Source organism: Corvus cornix, chromosome 1A, assembly GCF_000738735.6.
Source record: "Corvus cornix cornix isolate S_Up_H32 chromosome 1A, ASM73873v5, whole genome shotgun sequence".
Taxonomy (NCBI): domain Eukaryota; kingdom Metazoa; phylum Chordata; class Aves; order Passeriformes; family Corvidae; genus Corvus; species Corvus cornix.
The window spans coordinates 28770284-28789381 of NC_047057.1; the positions used below are offsets into that span (position 1 = coordinate 28770284).

General features: G+C 43.4%; 1 protein-coding gene across 2 annotated transcripts in view; it reads right to left on the bottom strand.

The window, feature by feature from the left end:
• PRICKLE1 (prickle planar cell polarity protein 1) overlaps positions 1-18896 on the bottom strand; it is a 66598-nt gene extending 47702 nt beyond the window's left edge. For both annotated transcript variants that reach the window (XM_039570285.1, XM_039570286.1), the window contains exon 1: positions 18697-18896. The gene's annotated coding sequence lies outside the window, so the exon portion shown is untranslated. The remainder of the gene's footprint in view (positions 1-18696) is intronic.
• Positions 18897-19098: the final 202 nt, after the last annotated feature.

Sequence of the window (19098 nt, forward strand, 5' to 3'; positions counted from 1 at the left end):
ATGATAAAGTAAATCTAAGTGTCCAGACGAGTTTTCCAGTGATCTATGGGTGTGAAGACCGATGTTTTACAACTGTAGTTAAACTCTCCCACCTAATGTGGTGGCTACTTCAGTTTGGTGAGAACATATGTAAAGCACTACAGTACTGTCATTCTGCCTTAAAATGAACTTTTAACATTTTTGAGCATGATGGCCTTGTATTTGCTTTCCTAAGCAAACTATGAGGTGGTAGAGATGTGCATGCACTGCTCATACAGTAACTTTGTCTCCTGATGAGTACAACACCCTACTTAAGTTATCCTTTGAAGTGAAAAGCTCCCACTCAGGTCAGAGCTATACTGCCATTTCCTTACCAGCTGTAGTTGGTCACTGTAAGTTTCTTACTATTCAAATGAAAGGAGGAACTGTTTGAAAAATAGATATGGTAATTACTTTCTTTCCTCTGTCTCTCCAGATTCTTTACCTCTTGCATTCTTCCTGTGTTCCCCTGAGTACCATTTTCCTTCTGTATTCACCACTCTAATCGTCAAGGACTCAAGACACTGAGTGGGAGAAGAGTAGACCCACGCATGGACCAAGTTAACCAGTAGTAGGAAAGAACATATGCAATACTTTAAATGGAAATGAGACTTGTTACATAAGGAGTTTAACTTTCTAAATGTCCTCCTGACAGACTCTACTGGTAAGAAAAAATAACTTGACATACTTCAATTTTTTAAAATTTAAAGTATAGACAAAAAAATGTGCTTTTGATGGAATAAACAAAATCTTGTGAAAATCTGCCAAAGTAATCAATACTTGCCAGATGTCACTCTATTCCAACAATTTAAGGTATTCCATAGAAATAGTGCAGTAACATTTTATGGAACAAGCCAAAAACAAGTCAGATGAACAGATGCAGCTTAAGCACTAACCCTAAACTGAGTATGAACACTTCAAGAAAAACAATGGAATTTTTTAAAGTGACATTTTTTGCCTTGTTTGTGTACAGATGGTTGATTAAACATTGTTTTGGTCTGAAGGGAGAAGCTTCCTAAGACCTGGCAGCAGCAGTACAAAATTGTTAACTGATTATTTTTACACAGGATGGATTTGCCCAGGAGTTGCCTTCATGAAGCATCAGCTTAGAAGAGCTAAGAAACTGTGAGCTGGACATGCTACAGCAGATGGCCTTTTTCAGTGTTTTAGATCTTCATTTTGCTTTATGAGCTAGGTTCCCCAGTGATACTACATACGTCTACGAAGCATTTTGTTCAAGTGCTGCCCTGATACACCACATGGTGGCTTTACAGAAGAAACTCACAAACTAGGTCCATCAGATGAATTCAGTCCTATTAAAGAAAAACCCCAAACAACAAAAAAATAAAAACAACCCCACCCCAGCTAGTGGTACCAGATTTATACATTGTACAGTAAGGGATAGGAGATATTTCAGGTTTTCATTAAAAGAATGGTTTTATGATGCAAAGAAGTGCTGCACGGAGACAGCAATCAGCAGTACTCACTGATGAAATATCAGCCCTCCAGTGAACTTACTTGAGTTTCCAGAAAAAACAAAAACACCCTGCACTTGTTTTTCAGTGCATTTGGTCTTATTTCAAGAAATTTCTTTGATGTTTAGTTCAGGCTTCAGTGAAGGGCAAGAGTTGTCTACCTTTTAGAAGGACATTTTAAGACTGAAGCAACAGTGAGAATTTTATTTACTTCACTAGGCTTTCCTTGAGCTAACAATCCTGCCAAACCTTAGCTTGCTCTGGTCACAGCACAAACATTAAACTATGGAATACCAACTTCAGACTGTTGCCTGCAATGTCAATGTTTTGTATTCCTGTACTAGTCTTTACATGCCAGGGTACAGACAGCATGCTATCCACAAGTTGAAAGTGTTACCTAGTCAATACACGCTTCCCAAAATTTATGCTAGAAGACTTAAACAAAAATCCCACAGGACCACAGCCTGTCATCCCCTGAAGGCATGTGTCATGATGCCAGACATGATTAAAATGTGATAAGAAAAGAATTTTAAAAACACTAAGGATCACGTACAGGAAGCAGCTTCAGGGTTATGCCTTATCAACCCAATCTACTTCTAGCTTTGTAATTAATAAGAAATGGTCAGTCAGACAAAACATACAGGTAGTACTTGCAGTAAGACTTACATATTCCAAGGTCCAAATAAAACTATCTCAATTTTTAAATGCAAAGCATATTTATTATGAAACCTTAGTCACTGTAAGAAAAAAAAAGCTGTTTAAAAAGAGCTAGTTCCATCTCTCCCTTGTTCTGAAGGTCTTTACTGACAAATAAATACTCATTGATGGGTAAATCTCTAGCTATTTGTTATTCACACTCTTCTGGTGTAAAATATGGATAACTTTGATCCTTGAAGTCAGTTTCTTGCACAGGTTGCTGAAGACCAAGAGAATTACAAGCATCACACATCGAATCCTGAAGTGCTTCAACTGCAGCTGATGTTCAAAGGACTGGCATCTCAGATGCCACTACATTGTTTCTATTACTTCAATACATTTGAAAGTTCTTCTTGGAAACATACCATTCAGGCTGTGCATTATCTGATGAAATCTGGAAGCTAATGCAACAACATTCACAAATTTGGGGCTTGGTTTCCTTTTCCGAAGCAGTACTGCAGCACTGAGCACTTTTCCACGGCAATTTTCATGCCTCACCATCGCACGATAAAACTAGCACCAGGGCTGGGCAACGCTTCCCTCAAAAAAAGCTGCTGTTTAGGAGACCCTCCATTTTGTAGAAGTACATAGGAGTCAACTACTTTTACTGTTCAGTTGGGGGTTGTTTTTACTTACTTACCCTTCACCACTGGCTAAGAAGTATTTCCCAGACTTTGCTCATTCGTATGTATTCCATATCAGTAAGTCCTGTGGTTCAGAAACGTACTTTTAAGAGTTTTTCATTGTATGTTGATTTTCAGTCCATTTTAACACCTTGTTAGAGGTTCAGCACCACAGGTCTAACTCCATGTCACCCAATGGCCAAGCCACATAGTAGGCAATGTACATTTCATAGTAATTCTTGCTTCCACGTATTGTGCTTTTGGACAGTCAAGAGGCAACTAGCATTGTAATCTATTCAAACCCAGTACAGGATGAGGACAGCAATAAAAGGAACCTCACAGAAGCCCCAGGAAACACTTCATTTTTTCCAACATGAGAGAGGGGAACACCATGTTCCCATCAGCAGCTTACCCCTATAACAAACTGAAAAGCTGGTGTGAACATTAGAGGACTATTATGGACTCCTAGAGACATACAATTAAAAATTGACATTTTGGTGCAATTATAGCTCTTAGGACAGAGAAGACAGCAGCATCACATATAAACAGCTGTATTTAGAATCTGTATGTAAATTAAATACATCAGTAACTGTGAGGAAAGAACATGGAAGAGAAAGGCAAAAGGAAGACAGGAAGATTTCTTAAGGAGGTTAAACTGCTGCCACACACAAATATCCTGTTAAACACTGACCAAGTGTTTGTGTGCCATGTGGGAGAATGCTAATTGTTTACAGGTATCAGAGCTGAAGGACTTCGATGAATACCAGGAAGCAATGTTGAGAAAGTCCATTGTACAATTAAGTAAGGGGAGGAATCGCCAAATGAGACACTTTCATTTAAGCCCGTCCTGCTAGTTCCTAACACTGTTTACCACCAAAGGTTTCCTTTCCCAAGATTGTAATCAAGGAATCAAAAAAAAACCCCAAACAAAAACCAAACCCACCACTCCTGAAAGAATGTTTTCCTTCTCCTGTGGGAAGATGGGTACAAAAGGAGACAGGTCTTGTTTGTTGTAGCACTAATCAGTATTTGTAGAAGATTAGGGGGAAAAAAAGGAAAAAAAAAAGCCTTCTGGTCTATTTGAGAATGGCTTCAACACCTGCCATTCAGGTGATTCACTATTAGCACCTCTGTCTCACAACCCCGTCAGAAGGCCTATAAAGCTACTAACACTTCACATTAACAGGATGTTTACAAGGATTTAAGCTGAAAACTCTCAAACCATATGCCTAAAATTCTGAGAAACCACCATTTTATTTTTAAAGATTATTTTGGTCAAGTTGGCCAGATGCCCAAGTCCTGCAGTGCCAGCAATTCTTCCCCACTTCTTTTCTGCAGTATTTTCTTCAGTATTTTCTCAATACTGAATATTTCATCCATTCTTCTGCAGTTAGACTAGCTTAATCAAGGTGGAGGAGCTCACCATGCACACAGCTCAGGATGCTTGACAGCTTTGATCCACAAAACTGGCCGCAGGTTGCACAGGCTGTCAGCCTTTCTTGTTTGCCCAGTCAGTTACATCCCTTCCTTATTTGATGGTCACCCTGCATCCATAGAAAGATATGGACACTGTTGTTTGAAGGCCCAGTGTCCTCTTGAGGTGCCCCTTTTCCTTCTAAGGCCATTAGTGGGACATGGTGGCAGTCACAGCCTACATCCCAAGCAGAATTACTCTGCAGACTTGAATTTAGCACCTGCCCATCCTTCCTTCAAAAGGAAAACCAACAGTTACTGACCCCAGATGGCCTCCTCACAATTATTAACAAAACACATTTCTTCTTCAGACTCAGGCAGGCCTATCTCACTCCTGTACCTTCGGGACAGGCTCACTTCAGCACAAAAACTCCCCAGGAATGAAGCTGATAAGGAAGCGCTCCTTTGGCTATTCAGCAGAGCCCATTTCTTCCTACCTCTTCTGCCTCTAGGCCTGGTTAAACTAGTTTGGGCAGCTTACCAGGGGCCTAGAGAACCACATCAAAGTGCTTGGATTTCTTCTGTTGGCTTGTGGAGTGGCTGTGAGAAGGCTCCTGCCTCCACCTGCGTGCTCGGAACACTTGCACGCTTATGGAACTGCACCACAACAACAGGCAACACGCATCCTCACCCTGCCAGAGGGTCTTCTGGGGAGCAAAAGCCTGGTGAGGAAGAGCTCACTCTCCAAGCACAGAGCACCACAGCCTGACAGGCTCCTGTCGTACCCTCCAGCCAGTCAGGGTAACCAGAGGCCAAGGGCTACGTCCCTGTTCTCCAGCTCTACCTACAGAGCCATATCCATCTCCTCCTGAGACAAAACATGAAGCAAGATGTCATGCCAAAAGAAGAACATCTATGCAGATCTTTTAGTATATGGGCTAGGGCCTTCAGGCTTGTTCCCTCTGCCTTTGGGTTTCAGTACAATTTTGAACAGTGGCAAATTAAGAGAGACAATGCAAGCAGAAGAACAACAACAAAAACCCCCCAGTTCTCTGGGTTTTCTGCATTGATAGGTTGCTCTCTGTCCTTCAAAACCATTTAAACATCACTCATATAAAGCAACTGGAGACAAATTAAAAAGCTTTGCTTTGCTTTTGTTGTCACTGCGCACCAGCCCTTGAAAGAACTTCAGCCTTGAAAACACAGCCAGGCAGAGGCGCTCCCAGGGCCACAAGCACACGGAGAAAAGCGCGGGCGATCTCCTTTACTCGCCCCCAGCGATGCTGCCCACACCATCTCCCGCCGGGCGCGGGCGCCATCTGGCGGGCGCGGGCGGGGCCACAGCCGCCCCTCGGTGCGGAGCGACGCCGCCGGGGCCGCCCCCGCGCTGAGGAGCGGAACGGGGCCGGAACGGGCTCCGCCAGTCGTGCTCGGGGGTCGGTGTTGGGACCGGCACTGTGTCACATGTTTGTCAGTGACACGGACACTGGCATCGAGCGCACCTCAGCAAGTTCGCTGACGACACCGAGCTCTGTGCTGTGGTCAGCAGGCTGGAGGGAGGGGATGACACCCAGAGGGACCCTCACAGGCTTGAGGGGTGGGTCTGTGCAAACCTCAGGAAGTTCAACAAGGCCAAGTGCACAGCCCTGCACCTGGATCAGGGCAATCCCAAGCACAAATACAGGCTGGTCAGAGAATGGATTGAGAGCAGGCCTGAGGAGAAGGACTGGGGAGTTTTAGTGATGAGAAGCTCAACATGACCTGGCAATGGGCACTTGCAGCACAGAAAGCCAAATGTGTCCTGGGCTGCATGAAAGCAGCGTGGGCAGCAGGGTGATGAAAGGGAATCTGCCCCTCTACTCCACTCTGATGACACCCACCTGGAGGGCTGCATCCAACTCCAGGGCCCCCAGCACAGGAAGGACGTGGACCTGTTGGAGAAAGTCCAGAGGAAGGACAGGAAGATGAGAGGACTGGAGCACCTCTTCTGTGAGGACAGGCTGAGAGAGCTGGGGTTGTTCAGCCTGGAACAGAGAAGCCTTGAGGGAAACCTTCTATCAGCCTTCCAGTGCCTACAAGAAAGCTGGAAGGGACTTTCTGCAAGGGCATGCAGTGATAGGACAAGGGGCATTGGATTTGAAATGAACGAGGGTAGCTTTACATTAGGTATAAGGAAGAAATCTGTTATTGTGAAGGTGGCGAGACACCAGAACAAGTTGCCCAGAAAAGCTGTGGATGCCTCATCCCCATAAGTATTCCAGGCCAGGTTGGAGGGGCCTTTGAGCAACTGGTCTAGTGGGAGATGTCCCTGCCCCATGGCAGGGGGGTGGAATTAGGTGATTTTTAAGGTCCCTTCCAACCCAAACCATTCTATGACAATTCATCAACCTTTTGCTCAGCTCTACATTAGGCCACCATCACAAGTCACACCAACTCCATGGTTGCAACTCTGTTGCACCTCCTCCTGGCAAGGCGACAACAGCACAGGGCCTTTTTTCCACCAGAACTGTGAGTCCTGCTCTGGACATTAATAGCGGCCAGAGCCCTAAAACCAAAGGCTGAGCCTTCCATACCCCACCAGTTAACTTGTACATCTTCTGCCATCTTTGAGTCTGTACTTGGTGTTTGTCTTACCAAACTTGGGTGCTACCCTCCCAGCTGCCAACACACTGCCCTTCCCTGGAGTCACCAGCTGCAAGAGAGACAAGGCAGGCACTGTCACGCCAGTCTGGTTTTCTGTGCAGAACCAGAAGTATAGTTAGAACCCAAGCCCTATATTATAGTGTTTAAGTGAAAATGTCCAGGACTGTCCATTAATTCTGCATACATTTCATCTATGCAGTTTCAAGTTGACTTTTCTCAAGCATTTTTCCTGCAGACAGCTGTCATAGCACTGACTTGATAACCATGTACACCTTGGGTTGGTATGCTCTGCCCTCCATGCTGATAAAGCACCTTTCAGTGTTGACCCAACAGCTACAGAAACACTTCAGCCCTGGAGATGTGGATCTCAAGACTCCTTATATACATGTGCCCGGTGTACATCTATGGTGGTACAGGTGCAGCACGTGCACACATGATCACGTGTTTTCCAAAATGTTTCTTAAGGACAAAATTCATAGCTGTACCAAGCTGTGTGTGTACTGGGGTCAAATTTAGACATAAATGTTTTGCAGTGTGTTCTCCTGATATTTACTTTGTTTCACAAGGTATCACAGAACAAGCTAATTTGAAAGTGAGAGCTGGAACTGTTCCACGGGAAAGAAAACTGAGGCTACCAGAATGCTGCTAAGATACCAATGTTAAAAAGCTGTCTTTAAATAGTACTTTTGGAAGGATGTCAAGAAATACATATTTTTTATGCACCCTTCCACAGCATACCAAATTTTAACCATTTTTACTTTCCTTAAACAGGACACAGAAAAAAACTTAGAGCCTGCTGGTGTTATTTAAAATACTGCTTTATTTCCCCACCACACATACTTTTGTCCTTAACACATGCATATTCTTAAAGAGCTTGAAACACTTTTTGTAATGTACACCATGACATAGAACTATAACTGAATAGAAGGCTCAATCTACTCAGACTTCTGATCCCAGACATTTTTGCTTTCTGCCACAAAAGACATGGGCACCAAGCATCCATCTGAGGCCTCTTGTCAGAAAGTTTCTCTGTAAAAAAAGAGAGCTTTTAAAGATGGCTGGAATAGGTAGTGAACTATTCAGTAGTCATAGCTCTTAGCATACCTGCATACAAATCAAGACTGCAAGCAAATGGCTCTGGAACGATTTACTAGAAGGACTGATTTCTAAGATTTACCTTGGGCTTATTGCTGCTTCCAGAACAGATTTCTGTCTTGCAGAAGCACTGCACCATCAGCTCTGTATTTGGTGGTGACAACTCTTCAAAACTACCTATAAACAAATTCAAGCTCTGGATCCCCCAACCCATCTCCATTTCCTGAGGTCAAGTCTTACATCACCAGTTTCACAACAGGCAGAAAGTCTTAAGTTTCTTCAGAGCCTGTAAGTCATCAACTTGATTACACGCTATTATTTTTGATTTGTTGTTAACCACTACAACTAATGACAGAGCCAGAAGCGTGCTCTTCTATTCCCATATCTTTTCCAATAGAAGCCACTTCATCCATAAAACTGATAAGGTGCTTCGTAAGATTTCAGTCTTTCTGCAAGCTTGCTGTATGTACCAATCTATACTAGAGACTAATTTTCCTACAGAGTCTTATACTCTTGCCACAGCACCTTTTGTTTCCCTTGTACCCAAAAATGACTTGTGCACACCAGACCTTACACTTTGAAAAGACTATCAAAAGTAGTTTCTGTTCCAGACATGCATTGCAGGCTCCATAATTGTAACTCTCAGAAGAGCTTAAAAATGCCCCCAAAATGGTATGAGAGAATGAGTCTTAAAACCATGAGAATAAACATAAGTAAAGCCTGCCACCAGGAAGACCATCACTGCACTTGGAAGGCTGTCAATTCCCTACTCCACAACAAGGGCAGCTTGATCTAACAAAGCTGGGAAGCATCCAGCTTCCAGCTAGGAAAAGCATACTGAATTGACAAGCACATGTATCCCTATCATAACACACCTTTCTCTGCCCCCACCACTCCTCACATCAGTTGTAGACAAGCACTACTGGCCATGACTGCAGCAGTTCACACCACATCTGGGTATCCACCATGCCACCTCACTGTCTGACAGCTACACTTCAAAAAAGCCATAGTTAAAGCTACAATGAACTTACCACGACAAACCATTTCTCTGTGGCAAGTAATTCAAAACCTAGCAGGGACAAGGAAGAATTCACTACTGCAATGAATAACTGTATCCAAGGGGTCAGAAGCCAATTCCACATCACTTCTGTGGCTGGGAAGCCATGTGGAACATTGCTCCAACCCAGTGCAACCCAGTGCAGCACAGCAAACTTCTGTGACATCTGCTGTCCCTATACATAAGGCCACCACACAACTAACTAGGCAACCTCTTGACTTTTTGGGAGGCTGGTAGACTACAATGGAACGGGAAAGTTCAACAACGACTGAACAGGTAAACACCACAGGGCTTTTACCCTCATCATAATAAAATTAGAGATAAAATTTAAGGGATATACTAGGTCTACCACAGATTTAAAGACACTGTTGTGTGGACACCTGTGATTTGCTATTCAAGCAGAAAACAAAAATTCAAATACTCAAATAAATTTACTCCAAGTTTGAATACCTTACAAGAACCAACTATTTCATGGGCATTTTTTAAATTATAGAAAGAGGCAGTCAAAGCAATGTTTCAGTTAGGTAGAGAAGGTTGCATTAATTTCAAAAACTAAATAGAGGTAAAGTTGGAGTCTGTTGCACTGGTTAATGAATGAGGTGACTGTTCTCAAAGATATCCACACATGTACAGATCACAGCTACCACGAACAGTTTTTATAGCCCTGCTGTATAATCTCATTCAGTTATTTGACTACTGATGGTAATTAAGGACCATAATCCATTGCCAAAAAATAAACAAATGTGAACAACCACCAAAACTTGGGCAATAGAAAAAATTGCGTGTGGATATTCCAGGTTTCTTGCAAAGTACTTCACTGTTCAGAGAAAATATGAAGTTATAGTAAGTTCTTACGCATGTACAAAATGTAAGCATGGAGCTGAACACAAGCACAGAAAAAACAACAGTAACTAAGCAAGTATTGTTTATGCAGAATTAGTATGCTGAACCTGGATAACGAGGAACAAGATTCACAGATTAGAACTACTAAAGCAATAGAAAACCACAAAGAAAGTTTAAGTTGCAGAGATAGAGCCAATCCAGCCTTCTTTCCTTTGGGGCCTGCACAGGAATACAGCTATACCCCAGACTTTCTGCAGGATGTGACTCTAGTAAGGTAAGTACTTTACCATACATATTACTTATTATGTACCAAAACTGACGTAGTAGTACCAAAGTATTAAATTAAAGACATGTGCATCCTGATTAGGGGTACTAGCTGTGATGTATTATATATGAAAATGAAAAATTATGTACAAAAAGCAACAAGCACAGTAACTTGTAACAGTAACCGATATCTACAAACTAAAGTCACAGTGGCACATTGAACAATTTTAGGTTAACCAGACTCACTTAAAAATAGAAACCAGAGGCTGGGCTCTTCTCTCACCCCATTTTACATGTCTTTACTTCCATTGATTTCAAGTAGAGTTCTTCACAATTTATGCCATTGTGAGAGGAGAATCAAGCCTTGTGTGCTTGAAAGGAAACAGCAGACATGTTTCCCACCAGAGTGCAGGGGGAGATTTTAAAAAAACACAAGTATATGAACTGTGAAACCGATAGAGTACACAAGCAAAGGCAGGCAAAGAGGCTCTAGCTGGGGGCAGGGAAGAAGAGAACTTGCAGCTTACGCAGGGGTTTTGGTTTGCTTTTTTTTTTTTTAAGACTTGGGACTGATATTAGTAAGTCAGAAATCCAGTAGTAAACAGGTTAAAAAAAAATTTAAAGATAAATACTGCATTTTTTTTTCAGACAGACACGATTTATATTTTCCTACAGTTATTCTATAAAATGAGGAGCAGGCCATTTTGTTTGTGAAAGACACAGACTTTCCACTCCTAGAAACTGGGAGGTGAGAGTGGCGATCTGACCTATTTGCATCACCAGAAACAGTGCCTAATGATCATTTATACCCAAGCCCAAGCAGATGATCTTCTAAAACTCTTCAGGATCATCTGGACAACTAATATTAAAGTGGTTAGAAAGAGTAACACTTGGGACTGTATTTCAAGACAGACAAAGTACTAGATGTGACATAGGTGACAAAATCACTTCATGGTTTGGAGGTATGGCAGAACAGAAGCTACAGCTTTATAGTCCATGTTTTTTTAGACTTTTCTTTTTTTCTTGGTAGCAGCATGTGGTTAGGAAGCTCCTCTTTCACCACCCCACTGTGCACAAACAATCTTTGTACTGTTCTGTACTGATTGGGCTGATTTGGGAAGCTCACTAAAAACAAAAAAGCAGGAACACCCCCAGATATTTTCAAAATATCTCTATATCCCCACCTAAGGTGTGACAGTGCAAGGGAAACAGCTTGAGTATTTTACAGAGGGAATACATACTTAATTGTTTTATCAGGTTTTATATACTATAGAAATGCAAGATTGAAGCAATTCATACTTATTCAGAGTCCAACACTGACAGAATATTACTGTAACTGCCTGTTTGGAAATGCCATTCCTCCACTTCCACTCGTGCACAACCCCTGTCACAGCTCACACAGCAGATTTTAAGTCACCCCCCAGCACTCCAGTAGGACAATGTGCCAACAGTTTCCTTTCAAAAACAAGTCTAGATTATCTACTCAAAATTTCATTAGATATCAGCTGATTTAGTACACAACACAGCAGAATGAAAGTAAATGCAGAGAATTGCACAAAGAAGGATGACTTCTACCTGCAGACAAAAAATGTTGCATACTTGAAGGTGTACCTGCTGATTTTCATGAAACATGTTCTTTCAAAGCATAAGTCTCCTTCCAGAGGCCCTCAGAAGGTGGAAAGAGGCCCAAGAACAAACATGTGGCATTGTATACCCAACACTGAGTGTTTTGCAGTTAGCATTTAAATGTTGAACACTGACTTATGCATCAAATTAAAAAAAAAAAAAAAAAGCCTTAAATAAACAGGAGCCTGGTATCACCTCAGTTCCTGGGATAAGGCCACCAAGTTACCTTTGTCAAAGAGCCATCATAATATCAGTACCTCTTGACAGCATGAGCTCCAGGCTAATGAGACATCCACTAACAGGCCAGAAATGTTTATAAACAGCCACAGCACAATACAAGACAGACAGGGAGACATTAAAAAAGCAATCTTCCAAAATTATAGCCTAAAAGGTGGCAGATTGAGAACTAGACAATAGAGCCCTGAGTATCAGGGGACATTTTGCAAAGAAATCTGAAAAGCGACAAATCCGCAGTAATGAAACAGGTGCCTGCCTGTCACTGTGGTCACTTCAATTCAATCAAATACATGCATTGTTCAATTTCATTATATTAACAGCTACTCTAAAACCATACAAGCTGGAAAATCATATATCAAGAACAAAATGGGGTATTAGCCTGGACCACTAAACTTCTGCTTCACACTACCTGAAACCCCCTGCAAATACTGTCCAAGCAGATGTGCTGTATGAAAGGTTGGGTGTAAAGCTCGACATTTACCAGATTCACAAACAGCTAAAGGAACCATTGGGCTCAATAACCTACTTGGCAGCATCCTTTGCTGAGAGCGCTTCTACAGCTTTTTGGGCAGCTCATAGTTGAACACAACAGCAATACATAGGCCTCCCTCCTACCCTGCAGATGTTCTCTCCAGACTTACTCTGGTACATTGCTTCCTTCCCTAGAGCCTCCCAAGGAGATGGCAATACCCTGTAAAAAGGGACCCACGCTCTGGGATCTGTCTGTGGAGAGCTGCTGCAACACAGCTGCTTGCTTTTTTAGGCAGTCACATTTCTCCTGAATAGTAGTGGTACCTCCTAGCAGATACCTGGTGAAATCCAAGCCTACACTGAGCTGCTGATAGAGCAGAACAAAGCTGCATTCTAGGCAAACAACATTCTTATGAGGCTGGAAGACACATATTTTTTTGCTACCTCATAACAGATGAGAGCCTGGTCTGCTTTCTACGTGTTTGGCAGTACTCTAAGACATTCACTGGCTATTGGCCTGCCAAGCTGTTTAGGCTTGTAAGTTTATTTGCACTTGCTTTATACTATTAATTTTTAAAAATATAAACATATCCTTTGTATATATTTTTCTCGTATTCCATATGCACAGAATGAGCTCATTTCAGCCCAAGGATGAATGGAAACTCAATATTTACCACATAGATCCACTATGCTTTGCAAACAAGACTGGAAAAATGCCCTCTCACAACGAAGTTATCCATACCATCTTTCTGATGACCAAAGCATAAGGAAACAGTTCAAAGCTCTCGGAGAGCCATATGTATACTTTTACAAAAGACATCTGCAATTCACCAGTGAGGTTCTAGATCTAGCATAATTTATTTAGCAGTCTGTATACGAGATGCAAATATGCAAGGTTCAGACATTTCTTTAGCGCCTCCATAAAATTCATTTTAAAGTATATCAATATTCATACTTTGAATAGTCATCTCAGCACGTGAAGCTTTTATTTTTATATGAAAATACCAGTTCCTGCAAAGAGTCTGAAATAAAGTAAAAATATATTAGTCCTAAAGTATGCACACAAACACATGCAATTTCTTTACATAAACACTTTTGAACTTCTGGGTGATTAACACCTGATTACAAAAAGAGATCCTTAAAAAGTATCTTCACTAATCATGCACTAATTTTTAACATGCTTGAAAACAAGTCAGGTTTTACTGCTGTTAGACAAGTTGATCCACATCTGAAAGCACAAGGTGGCTTTCAATTTGTGCCATGGTTGTTGTGTGTCTCTGTTGCTACTGAAATGGGCCATGGGTGAGGGCAGTGTCCAACAAGCCCAAGTGCTCGACAGGTTGAGCAAGAGTGCCTGGGTGCCTCAGCAGAGCCTCTTGCTGAGCCAGCACTACCACTGTCACAGGAGTACTTTGCTAATGATGAGATCAGGGGACAGCAAAACGGGTAAAGCTGAACAACTACAGTGCCTGTGTCAGAGGTGGCTTACACCGTTCCAGCAGGGATCACAGGAATACAGAACGGATGTGTGCTTTGAGGAATGGTACAGAAGTATTTGTCTAGATATGTTAAAAGATTCAGAGGCAAGTATTTTATATCAGTCTTTTTAAGACTAGTGAGAGAAGATGCAGCTTTCCTACAGAACAAGAGGGTGCAGTCCTATCATGCAGCACGATCCAAGGCCTACGTTATTATATTCATAACTGCATACATGTTCTTATTTTCTTTTTTAAACACTCAGACACATTCAGAAATGAAGATGTTTGGACAATGAGGGCTCTCAAAGTAAATTTAAGGGACTAACATCACCCTGCTTAGAAAAAAAAAATCTGTAAGTTTTATTATAAGTATCATGATATTGACATGCAGATTTTTAATCACGCTGGTTGCAATTATACAAATCAGTGTTCCAATCCACAGAGAAGTCAGTTTTCATATACACCACATTAACACAGACATTAGACAGGATTTGGCATGCTGCCGACAGAGAAGCCTAGTTCTGGAATCATGTAATATTAAGTCTGGGGTTACTTGATGCAAGATTAGAAGGCAACAAGCTCAAAAAGGTGGTTACAAAACATCACAGGAAACAAAATTATTTTAAATAAAAGCAAGCAATTATATTTCAGTATTTGGATGGCAGTTGAAAATGCTTTTTTGGCATGCAACCACCCCACAAAGCTAATATTGTGTGTAACTGAAGATATTTTTAAAAAAATTCTTACTAAAGTCAAAGTGCAAACTCTGGGATCTGTGCTTAGATAAAAGGGAGGCAACTGAATAAAACTTGTTGTATCTGCTATAGATACAAACCTACAAGCCCACTCCATAACAATCTTCTATCTTAAGGAAGGGAGAGAGGGGAAGAGAAAGAAAATAAAGGAGAGAAGTACACAAGACAGAACAGCAAGAGCTATCAGGTGCTATAAATCAGTATTTCAAACACAGCCCTTAGACAGGGGTACATGACTTTGGTACAGAACAGCTGAAATAACAGAGTTCCAGCATTTGTTGATGTGTAATCCACTGGAAATGAAAGGCCTACCTGAGAGACAGTCTACCCCAGGTTTACTAGCTAGCAAAACATTTGGCTTGATAGGTTCAAAATGATCTTGAAAAGCAACTCACCAACCTTATGGCTATATTTAAGAACTTTTAAGGAGCCTTCCAGGCAGAGTTCCAAGAAAAGGTAAACTAGCAAAAAGCTGTCATTTACAGACATTTTAAAAACACTAAAAATGTTTGTGTTGGCTCTTCCCGCTTGTATATGGAGCACTTCATTCATTTTGTACATTTAAAAAAACCTCCTTGCACAGGAACATGCTTGAGGAGTATTGTCAGTTTGTGCTGAGAAGTCACACGCTCTTTTAGTTCTGCTAAAAATATATAATGTATTTTGTGAATATTATAAACAAGTAAAATACAAAGAGGAAGAGTTGTAGCAGACCACCTGTGAAATTTTCTTCAGTAGCTGGAAATATGCTTTGTCAATGAACCAGCAGCCAAAGAGCTGTTTCTGAAAAAAGCATGTAATTTTGGCAAACTGATCTGAAAGTCTATCTGGGAATTTCTGCCAGAAATGCCACGACTTCAGTGTGCTATTACTTGCAAAACACATTTCTTCCCATCATTCTTCAGCCATAAGGTAGGAGGAGGAAAAGATGAGCAATAGCTGTGCTGTATCCTTCCAAGCTGGTTCTTCCCATTATACAACTCCTAATCCAAACAATTTAAGCACACAAGTAAAAGCTACTCATTTCTGTAAACATTTCCAGGAGCAGGACCTAAGTTGCATGGCTTACACCAAGCATATACTAATGGCTAGAGCTAACCTCAAGTTTACTTCTGTTTAAACAGTATAAGCAAAAGCCAGTGCTGGCCAAACTGAAGCTTAAGCCTTAATACAAGGGGGGTAAACTGAATACTGATAGAAGCCACTTGGTCACTAGGAACTCATCTCAATCCAGCATTCTTAGTGCAATATTGTATCATACAACAGTTTTCCCAGAAATACAAATGATGCTGCTCAGCTGCTAAAAAATAAAAAGTAATGTTTCAGAGCGTGTTTTCATACCCCAGCAGCAGGAGTCTCTACTTTAGGATAAGGCAGTCACAGAAAACAGAAACACAACCCAGCTTGTTTGTTTTAAATGAAATTCATCACTGCACATCCAATTAACTCTGGAATGCACAAGACACAGCACCCAAGCAAATAGAGGCTTTAAATTTCATAGCAACTTTCAGTCTGCTCTGTTAGAAGCTGCATACAGCAGTAATTGACAATGTGTTTATTACGCAAGATTCATACGACAAAGGGGAACGACTTTTAGGCTATGATACAAAGGCTTTCAGCATTAGAAAGGGTCAAACCAATCTGCAAAAGCATAGTATGAAGCAAAGCCATTTAAATTACTCTGTAAAATGTAGACATTCATTAGCAAAGAAAAATTTCACGGGAAAACAACGACAAAGTAAAAGTCATCCTATTTTCATATGTTAATTAATTAAATATGCCAAATGCATTTAATCTCTTATTATAACCATAGGGGGAGACAGACCAAACTCTTGAAGTTCCAAAAAGCCAGGTCATTAGTGTGCCAAGTCATTCTTCAGATCTTCTCCTTATATACAAATTTACATTCCCAACTTACAACATATATAAGTAAAACTTGACTTTCCCCTCCTACCTCCTCCATTTCCCCTTCTTTGGAAGGCACTTGCTATCTTGTGCTCCTGTATTTTAAAGTCTTATTAAATGCTAGATATAACTCATTTGCTAGGGAAAAAAAACCTAAAAGCACAGAAGCCATTTTGCCAAAGGCCCGAGTTAAACACCCCAGTCTCCCTAAGACATAGAATAAACTAGCTGAAAATGAGATTAATAACATTCTTGCAAATATGCACGAAAATCCACACACAGTTTGACATCTTTAAGTTCATATGACATTTCTAGCCATTTCTTGCCTTTCCAAACAAGAAAGGGATTCTTATATTTATGTAACTTTCTCCTTGCTTAATAAATCTTAAATTGAAACAGATTTTTTTTTAAACAATTACCTTTTTCAGAGTTATCATACTACAGGATATTAGGAAAAACCAGACTCTCCTGTTGCTTTTACCCACATCTGACTCCAATCTTAATAGTTTAGCTATTAACCCTGTAAGGTCCTTACACACACACACACACACCTTGCCCAGTTGATGTTAAAATTTTTATATGACTGATCTGGGCTTACTCATTACAAAACCTTTTGTTGTACAGAAGGAGAGCAGCTCCATGGACCTTGATTTACAGGACACAATTAACTGTGCTGATGGCAGAACTGCACCAGCCCAGCTCATCCGGGGCTCTGCAGGGAGAAATGAAAGGATCTGTCACTGCATCAGAGTAACGGCTCTTTCCATCTCCTTTCCTTTTTCACTCCCTGCCCAAGCTCATTCTGGGATGAAAACACACATCTTGGGATGAAAACCTGGCCACTGTGATATACCCGTCTTGCAAAGAAATAATACAGATTACCTTAATTCTTCCTAGAAATAATAATAACTAGAGCTAAAGGGGGCAAAACCCCACACTGCTAGAAAGATCTCAGTACTTACTCTAGAGTTTGCCATGCAAAACGTGTAGTTTAAAGATCTCAGCTACCAGCTAAACAGTGATCACAGGGAATTTCGCCACAATAACGCTAGCAATTTATTTTTGCCATTTTTAAGGTTTTAGCATGTTGGGAATACGCATTATTAACCTTTAAATTTCGCTGTATAAACATTTCGCAGCGAGCTTGTAAAATACCCCCCGCTGCGTTCCCTCGCTCTCCAGCTGATGGCACTTAGAAACACTGGTACTGGCGGGTGCTTTATTTTGCCTTCCTGGGCCACCCCCGCTGGGGTACAGTGAGAGATTCCTATCAAAGGCCAGACCCAGCCGCCCCAGGCTCGGACCACAGCGAAGCCGTCTGTACTCAGCCCAGCCCGGCCGACTGGTAAATGGTGGCTGCTGGAGTTTGAAATCCCGCAGTGGGCATAAATATTCCGGGGGAAGGGAATCGAGGAAGGTCCATCGCCCTTCCAGAGCTCTCTTCATTAAGAAAGGAAAGCACAAACACATACTTCAGCGACGTCCGTGGCTGCAGGGGTGGGGATTACCCCCCAGTTAAAGCGGACAGCACGGAAGATGCCGCCGGGATGGCAGACCGAGGTTCCCACCCTACCAGGATCCCCGCTCGGCGCCCAGAGGCGGACGCTTCCCTCAGGGTAAGGGAGAGGGCGGAGGCTGCCTGGAAGGGCCAGTTGTCACGCACTGACAGGCAACAGCTGAGCTCCCGCATCTGGACCCTCACTCAGACCGGCGACCGCGGCGCGCCCCTCGCTCCGCCGGGCGCACCGAGCCGGCACGGCGGCGGCGCCGCGACACCTTCCCCCGACAGCCGCCGCGGGGCTCGGCGGGACGCCCTGCGCTCCCCACCGCCTCCCCCGCTCTCCCAAGCCCGCAGCCCCGTCCGACAACTCCGCGCAGGACGGCGCACCGCCAGCGGCTCGGGCGGCTCCTCACCGGGCGCGCCCTGGACATACAAACCCCGGGCAGGGCGCAGGACCGCCGCCGCACCGCGGGAAGCGCTCCGCCGCCAGTTGGCACGGCGCCGGCTGCGGACGGCGCTCCGCCAAACCCGCCGGACGTTCCGCCGCGCCGCCGCAGGCTGCCCGTCAGCCCTCACCCCGGGGAGCCTCCACTTACCCTCCCCGCAGCGCGGCCGGACCACGGCAACGTATTCCCCGGAGGCGGTGTGATCCGTCACACAGACGACGGGGGAGGCGGGTACCCGGCTCTGTCCCACGGAGTCAGCGCCGGCGGAAGACGCGCATCTCCGGCAGCGCCGCGGGGGACCGCCCGGAACCTCCTCGGCTGCCCCGCCGCGACTGCCCGAGCCCCGCCGCGCTCCCCGCCCTAATGGGGCTCAGCCGCCCCGTGCCCGGGACGGCGCCGGCCGCGCTCCGCCGCGCCCATTGGCTGCCGCCCGCCGCGCCCGCCAATCGCCGTGGGGCCGGGGCGGCCGGCGGCGCGCGGGGGGCGGGGGGGCGGTGCGAGGGGCGGGGCCGCCCGCGGCGCGCGGGGGGCGCGGCTGGGAGGAGCTCGGGG